Here is a 9,453-nt window from a genome sequence, read left to right as displayed (position 1 = left end):
GGCCCAATAGCTGCTTCAGCGGCTGCAATAGCTATAACAAAGATCGAGAAAATGTCTCCTTTTAATTGTCGACTATCAAATAAATCAGAAAACGTTACGAGATTCATATTAACCGCATTCAGTATAAGCTCAAGACACATAAGTGCTCTAACCATATTTCGACTTGTGATCAATCCATAAATACCAATAGAAAATAAATAGGCACTCAAAATAAGTACATGCTCGAGCATCATTGACCAACTCCTCATCAATCTCGATTCATTTCAATATGAACAACAATTTCACTGATTGACTCGAATATAAAACAAGTACGGAACAAAGGAAGGTATTGGTAATGGATCGAACTAAAACAAAACCCTTTTTAATTTAATATATGAACAATAAATATATAAATTGAATTGAAGCAAAATGGATGTAATAACAATACAAGAAGACAGAACAAGGCCTTATTTATTTTTATTTTAAATTTATTTTAATTTTATTTTGGATTTCTAATTCATTTCTAATTCTAAGTATTTATTACTGACGAGCCATAGCAATTGCACCTATCAAGGCAACTAAAAGAATTATAGAAATGAGTTCAAATGGAAGATAAAAATCTGTTGATAAATGAATCCCAATTTGTTGAACATTACTTATCAGGTCCTGCTCTATAATCTGGTTTGATCCTGTAGTCCAAATAATCCCATACCATGACGTATCTGAAATAGTAGTAATTAGTGAAAAAAGAATACTTGTACAAACCAGTGAAGTGACCCCATCTCCAACGGTCCAAAGATAGAAATCATTGTAATATTCTGAACCATTCATGAACATCACAGCAAATATGATTAAGACATTTACAGCTCCCACGTAAATAAGGAGCTGTGCAGCAGCTACAAAATAGGAGTTAGATAGAATATGGAATAAGGATATACAAACAAGAACCAATCCCAATGAAAAGGCAGAAAAAATGGGATTGGTAAGTAATACCACTCCTAGACCCCCTAGTATAAGACCTGATCCCAAAAATACTAAAAGAATATCATGTATTGGCCCAGGTAAATCCATTATGTATAAAATAAGAGATAAAAAAAAGTTGAAATATTTCATGACCTTACTGACCCAGCCAGGAAAAAAGAGGTTACCTTGTTTTTTTTCTTGTATATGATACGTTTCTAATTGAATCGTAATGGGGTCTGGATTGAGGTAGATACAGTTATTGGACTAATTCCACTTCTGTATCCGAAAGAGTAGTTCGGAGTTTGATATTCCGAAATCATCATGACTATATTCATATATTCTAAATCCAAATCAAGCCGCGATTCTCACCAATCAATAGTTATGATTTGTAGTTACTGACCAACCAAAATGAAAGAAGCTTCACTCCTTTAGATCAAAAATGAATCTTAGTCATTGGTAATCGTTATTGAATCAAGGGGTTTATCTGTGGTTATTTTAATTTGAGTCGAATTCATAATTGTTCGAATTGTGTAATCCCCAATTACTGACATTGGTAACCGACCCAAAGCAATTTGATTATAATTCAATTCGTGACGATCATAAGTGGAAAGTTCATATTCTTCAGTCATTGATAGACAGTTTGTTGGACAATACTCGACGCAGTTACCACAAAATATACAGATTCCAAAATCAATACTATAATTAAGCAACCGTTTCTTTCTAATATCTGTTTCCAATCTCCAATCAACAACGGGTAGATCTATGGGACATACACGAACACATACTTCACAAGCAATGCATTTATCAAATTCAAAGTGGATTCGACCACGGAAACGCTCTGATGTGATCGATTTTTCATAAGGATATTGAATAGTTATAGGTAAACGATTCGCGTGGGATAAGGTAATCATGAAACTTTGACCAATGTACCTTGCAGCTCGTACTGTTTGTTGACCATAATTCATGAACCCAGTCATCATAGGGAACATATCGTGGCTATCCATGAATAATTTGATATTTCTTTCTCTTGCTTAAGGGAGGTTATGAATCTAGAGTATCATATACTGTTACAGTGAAAGGAGTTGGGAAGAAGTTGTCAATAATAGATTACCCAGAGAAATGGGTAAAAGAAATTTCCATCCAAGATTTAATAGTTGGTCCATTCTCATCCTAGGTAAAGTCCATCTTGTTGTGATAGGAATGAACAGGAACAAATAAGCTTTAGCTAATGTAATAAGGATACCAATCGTTGTTCCAAATACTCCCCCCGTTTTATTTATTCCGAAAAGTTCAGGAATGAATATGTACGGAATAGAGAGATTCCACCCGCCCAAGTAAAGAACTGTTACAAATAATGAAGAAACTAGTAGATTTAGGTAAGAAGCAACGTAAAATAAACCAAATTTGATACCTGAATATTCGGTTTGATAACCCGCTACTAATTCTTCTTCTGCTTCTGGTAAATCAAAAGGTAATCTCTCACATTCTGCTAGGGAAGAAATTATAAAAACTATAAACCCTATGGGTTGACGCCACAGATTCCATCCCCAAAACCCATATTTTGACTGTGCCTCAACTATATCAATTGTACTTGAACTGTTAGATAATCATAGTCGATGATAACATCACTGTTCCCATCGCTATTTCAGAACCGTACATGAGACCTCAGCTTCATACGGCTCCTCGATGGCCACAAATAAATCTAAGGACTGATTCAGTATTACCTCGGCATTTTTTGAGAGTGAATAGAGTAAAGATGCATCAGGGAGTCCCTAATTAGACCAATGGAATTCTGTCTGCTATAATAACAAATTCAAAGTGCTTCCGAATTGCTCTCATAATTTATTTTATAATTAATATTACAATTTATCTTTGTTCAGTAATAGCTTAATCTTTCAATAAAATACTCGTTGTATCAATAGATATTTCTACCCATATCTTTCGATTACGAAAAAGAATTAGACACTCTACATTAGTTCATTTCATGAATCATGATAAGAAGCCTATCTGTATTAATACGGATGGGATGGAGGAAAGAAAGAATAAAGAAAGATCTATTACTATTTATTTTTCCTATTGCATTCCATTTCTTTCGTTCCTGTTCTTCTTTCGCAGAAGAGGGGATTCTCAAAAAAAAAATAAAGGATTACTTCGTTCCCGATAGTCATTTCTTTAATCAGTGGATAGGAGCATACTCTGGATCGGAATCATGGGGAAGTACTGCTTGATCATTTCTACCAACTTAAAGCCCTCATTATGATTCCTTTTATGCAAAAATATCCCTTTGGTTTTTGATACCTTACATTATTTCCATGACGAATCCTTTGTGTACCTTGGTGTTCCTAACCGTCCACTCATTTTTGATTGATTCCCGATATGATAATGCATACAATAACAATTGTAGAAACTCCATACAGTTGATCTTTTGCACCCGCTTCAAGTCATGATGACTAATCAACCAATCTTGGGGTAAACAGTTTCCACCGCTTATCTTTACTTACACTTTCCTCTCGTACATAGGGAATGAGAATCAATCTTCTTACTGCGAATTCATAAGCTGTTTTGTTTCACTCATATAACCATCTCGTTTAGTTCATCAACCTAAATGGTGAATAAAAAAATCAAGATATCTATTCAATACATTCAACCTCTTTCCTAGAAATAAAGGAAAGAAATAAAAGTTAATGTTGCAACGAATCACACGTAGAGATATTGATAACACACATGGAGTTAATGGTATTTCATAACTAATAGATTGAGCAGCAGCTCGTAGACCACCTGAAATATTTATTATTCGATCCATATCCTGACATAAGAAGTCCAATAGGAGCAATACTGGAAATGGCGATCCACAAAAAAACACCTATACCGAGATCGGCTAGAACAAGGCGATAGCCAAAAGGAATTACTGAATAACTTAGTAGAATTGATATGACCGCTATGGATGGCCCGATACTGAATAAACGAATATCTCCTCTAGATGGGAGAAGATCCTCTTTGAAAAGCAGTTTTGTCCCATCCGCTAGAGCTTGAAGAATTCCCAAGGGACCAGCATATTCAGGCCCAATACGTTGTTGTATCCCTGCGGATATTTCTCTTTCTAACCACACAATCACGAGTACCCCTATTGTGATCCCCGATACGGGAGTAAAAATAGGGACAAGCGTCCCTATAAGGCCATAGCCTTCTTTTAAAGATTCCGATCTGGAAAAAGAATTGATAGCTTGTACTTCTGTCGTATCAATTATCATTTCAACGATCAACTTCTCCCATAATGATATCTATACTACCTAGTATCGTCATGATATCAGCCAATTTCATTCTTTTAACTAGCTGAGGAATAATTTGCAAATTTATGAAACCCGGTGGACGAATTTTCCATCTCCAGGGAAAAACACTATTATCTCCTATCAGAAAAATTCCTAATTCTCCTTTTGGGGCTTCTACTCTCACATAAAGTTCTTGTTTTAACAATTCAAAGGTGGGAGAAGGTTTTTTACTAATGAATCGGTATTCAAAATCGTTCCATTCAGAATCCTTTGCTCTATCAAAGCGTCGTACTTCTAAATTCTCATAGGGTCCCCCCGGAATTCCTTCCAGAGCCTGTTGAAGAATTTTTATAGATTCCGTCATTTCACTGATTCGTACTAAATAACGAGCTAATGAGTCTCCTTCTTTTTGCCATTGGACTTCCCAATCGAATTCATCGTAACACTCATAATGATCAACTTTACGAAGATCCCATTGGATTCCGGAAGCTCGTAGCATTGGTCCCGATAAACCCCAATTTATTGCTTCCTCTCCACCAATAATGCCCACTCCTTCAACTCGTTCCAAAAAAATAGGATTCCGCGTAATAAGCTTTTGATATTCAACAACTCCTGTTAAAGAATAATCGCAGAAATCCAAACATTTATCTATCCATCCGTGAGGTAGATCAGCAGCTACTCCTCCGATACGGAAATAATTATGCATCATTCGCATACCTGTGGCAGCTTCGAATAGATCATATAGCAATTCTCTCTCTCGGAAAATATAGAAGAAAGGAGTCTGTGCACCGATATCTGCCATAAAAGGCCCAAGCCATAACAAATGAGAAGCTATACGACTTAGCTCCAGCATAATAACTCTGATATAACTGGCTCTTTTAGGTACTTGAATATTTCCCAATTGTTCGGGGGCATTTACCGTTATTGCCTCTGTGAACATAGTAGCTAAATAATCCCAACGTGTTACATACGGCAGATATTGTATAATTGTTCGGTTTTCCGCAATTTTTTCCATTCCTCTGTGTAAATAACCCAATATAGGTTCACAGTCAATAACATCTTCACCATCTAGAGTAACAATGAGTCGAAGAACACCATGCATTGATGGGTGGTGAGGGCCCATATTGACTATCATGAGGTCTTTTTTTGTAGCCGGTACAGTCATATGCTTTCTTCCCCGATTCATTATTCCATGAATTGTTGAAAACGAAACAAAGTTCATCAAAATTCAAGATCTAATAAACCAAAAAATTCAAATGAATCCTCAAATTAACGATTTTTTGGCTCCCGAATATCCAACTGACCAATTAATTCCTTATAACGTACTCTATTTTTTTTTGACAAATAAGCCAGCAGCCGTTGACGTTTTCCCAGAATTTTTCGCAGACCTCTCTGAGATAAATAGTCTTTTCTGTGAAATTCAAAATGTGCAGTAAGTCTCCGTATCTTATTGGTGAAATTGAATACTTGAAATTCAACAGACCCTTTGTTTTTTTCTTTTTCTTCTTGCGGAATAACCGAGATAAATAAATTTTTTACCATAAAAAAGAATAATTCTTCTCTCTTTTTTTTTTTCTTTCGTTCCCACAAATATGGATTTTACCGATCAGGAATAATAATAAAATGATAATGCCAGTCATTTCGATCTGGTACACACAATAATCTGGATTTATTCATATAATAACTTTTTCTATTTAAATTGAATTAATAAATCCAATTTAATTTGTAATTTGATTCGGATACAATACATAGAAAGGGATGGTACATTTCTGGACCCACGAAAGAGAATGATTTGGGTTTAAGAAGATTCTGTTGATTCATTCCTAGGTCCAATTGATACGTCATTGAATCAGTATCATGTGTCAGAATGTAATGTAACACAACGTGTGTGTACACCTGTCTGTCTTCATATATCGGCTATGATACATGATGTATATAAAATGTACCATTAACTAATTCTGAATCGTGGATACATATATATTCTTGACATACTGAAACGACTGCCATTATTCGTATCAAACCAATAGCGATTCATACAAGCTAAATCTTCTAATCGATAATTGGGCCAAAGAAATAATTTGAATTGAATGAATTTATTTGTATCTGTATCAAGACACTTGTCCTCATCCAAAAATTGCCCAGAGTTCTTTACGTTATTCTCATTGAAAAATACTGGATTTATATCCACAATATTCTCATTACTGAAATTGAAACACATTAAAATTCTCAATTTTCTACGACGTCTAGGAGATAGAATATTTTCAGGAACAAGAAAATCATAATGATTTTCATCTCCATTCATAAGCATCTTTCCATGTTGTGCAATAGATCCATTGAAAGAATTCTCATCAACATATTTTTTTTCTCGACGTTCTCGATTAGTTTGGTGTTTACTCTTATGGACCAATGAAATGCCTATGGTTTGATACATAATAAATTGTCCATCCCGTTTTATAGACAGGCGGGCTGGTTCAATAATAAATATTCCCCTTTTTATCAATTCCGTAAGAGTGAGATCCTTCTGAATCAACATTACGTCCAGGCGCATTTCTCCTCTTTGAATAGAGGATATAGCAATTTCCCTTGGATTTATCAGTCTAAGCAGGAGGCAATATACCTTGATATTATTGATCATTCTTTGATTCAAAGAATCGTCCCATCTCAATTGAAAAAGCAAATATCTTTTTAGGAAGAACTCTAGTTCTGCTTCTCTGTTGCTCTTGTATTTTCTTTTCTTTCTCCTTTTTTTAATGTCTGATTCCGCGTAATCCTTTTCAACATATTTTTTTTTTTTTTGTGCATCTGATTCAAGATTCTCTTGGTTTCGTGCATCTGATCTAATATCCCCTTGGCCCGGCTGTTCTTCTTCTTTTTCTTTATTTCGGTTCTCTAATTCAAGATATTCTTTTTGATTAGATGATATACGAAGATCTTTTTTTTGATTTTCACTAATGTTTTTATTTTCACTAATGTTTTTATTTCCATGAAAATTTAAAAGAAGTAATTTGATTGGTATGATCCATGGTTTCATTTTATATGTATCATAAAGTCGCACAAATTCTGGGAAGAACCAAGATTCCAGATTCGATATGGGACGATATCGCATTTCTTCATTCATTCCCATCCAATCAAAAAAGTTTTTTTTTTGATTGGGTGGGTTGATTTCTTGATGAATCGTGAAATAAAAAAGATCTTTTTTATCAATTATTTCATAATCATTAATCCCATTCTTAGTATTTTTATTAATATTGGTCCCAGTATCCATATCGGTCCAGGTATCAATATCGATATTTTTTCTAAGACAAAAATGCAGAATTCTCCACTCAAAATATTTTCTATCCGGATTTTTACCCGTATCCATAATAGACTCTTCTTCTAGATAATCACTAATAGCTATATCCCCCAGTACATAACATGATTCGGGTTTAGGTGTGTTGTCATTATAGGGAATCTCTCGGCCCCCATTTACTTTTAACGGGGATACATAAATATATGAGCTCTTCCTATCCTCATAATTAATATATTTACACGATAAAAGATCATATCTGTAGTGTTTTTTAAATTTTTCTTTTTGACTCGGCAATGAATTCACCGCGCAATCATTTTCTTTCTCGTAATAAATGAATTGGTCTTTTTCTTTTTCATATGAATCCCATTTTTTGGAATCTTTATTTTCAATCGTACGACGATGATTGACTCTAGTTCGCCATTTTTTCGATACTAATCTAGACCATCTATTCTGAGATAAATTGTATTGATAATGACGCTTTAACCAGTTTTTCCATTCATTCATTCTGGAATTCGAAAATTTCTTATGTCTTGGTTTGAAATCAAAAATTCCTCGTGTACCCAAATAGTCCTTTATTCTATGCTTAATAAAAGGAGATGCGCCATGATATTGAAGTACAGATATCAAGTGATACTTGTTAATAACTTCTTGGTTTTGTGATAATTTGTAAAATACATATGCTTGGGACAAGAAAGATAAGTTACAATAAATCTGTGAATTATTATTTCGAATATTCGAAATAGAAAGTGACTTTTGGATAGTCAAAATAAACTGAGTTGTATTTTGATTTGTTTCATCAATTCCTTCTTTATTTGTTTCATTATTGTAAATATATTTATCGATAAGATTTTTTGTTGATTCAAGGAAAAGTTGTGTATTAATCCTGGGAATGTTAATGGCACATAGAAAGATATCTATGTATATTCTTTCAATGAAATATTTTATAAAATATTGCGATTTACGTATTAATCGGGCACTTCTTTTTTTTGATCTCTGCCAAATATGTTTCTGTGATTCCGATCTTTCATCATCAAAACTTGTCTTGTTAGGACTAATATTTATATCTGTATCTGTAGTTAGAAATATTTTTTTCTTGTCTTTTTTTATTTTTTCTATTTGATTTTTGATTTTGGTTGTACTATCAGTCAGATCTTTCATTTTTTTTTCTGTCAGTGAATAATTTGTCCAATCCATGGATCTAATTTGAATAGTCGAGTCGTGAGTAATCTTATTACTGATTATGAAATCTTTTCCAGTTTCACTCGGTTGATAGCCTTTCCTCAACCCAAATAATAAAATTGAGTTCACTTTTGTAAGCTCTTTCATTATTCTTTTTATAAATAGAACTATTTTGATAACCCATCTTATTTTTTCTTTTGAGACCTTTAGACAACATTTTGTTCTTTCTTTTAAAATTCTGAAAACTCGAAAATATTTTTTTTGAACTTTTCTCGTTTTTTTTTCGAGTTCTTTAAAAATGGGTTCAAAAAAAGAAGGTTCTTTTCGTGGAGAACCAAAAGGTAATTCAGTTTCCATTCCCCAGACCGTTAAAAAACAAAAATTTTCTATTTTTCCTTTGTTTTTCATTGGATCTCTATGATGAAATTGTAGTTTAGATCCCCGCCAAGGTTTCAGACAGAAAGGAAATAAGATCTTTATCTGAATCCCATCTGTTAACCAGTTTTTCGGAAATTCTGTTTCTGATAATTGAACACCATTATAGGTGCATTTAACATGCATTTCTTTATTCCACTCCTTCAAATCCTCGTACCACTCGGGAAATTGAAATAATAACATACGGCCAAGATTTTTAGCTATTATCAATGAAGGCAATATGATGTATTTTCTAAGAATCGATTGGGTTACTAACATAGAACCTCTTATTGCTTGAGCAAATATAATAGTATCCCAAGTTTCTGATATTGCTATCCGTTCATTCTCCTCTTTTTGCTC

Source organism: Tasmannia lanceolata, unplaced genomic scaffold (genome assembly GCF_043159265.1).
Source record: "Tasmannia lanceolata isolate RefF3 unplaced genomic scaffold, GAP_Taslan_0.1 ptg000610l, whole genome shotgun sequence".
In the NCBI taxonomy this organism is placed as follows: domain Eukaryota; kingdom Viridiplantae; phylum Streptophyta; class Magnoliopsida; order Canellales; family Winteraceae; genus Tasmannia; species Tasmannia lanceolata.
Note: the sequence above shows the minus strand (reverse complement) of the source record.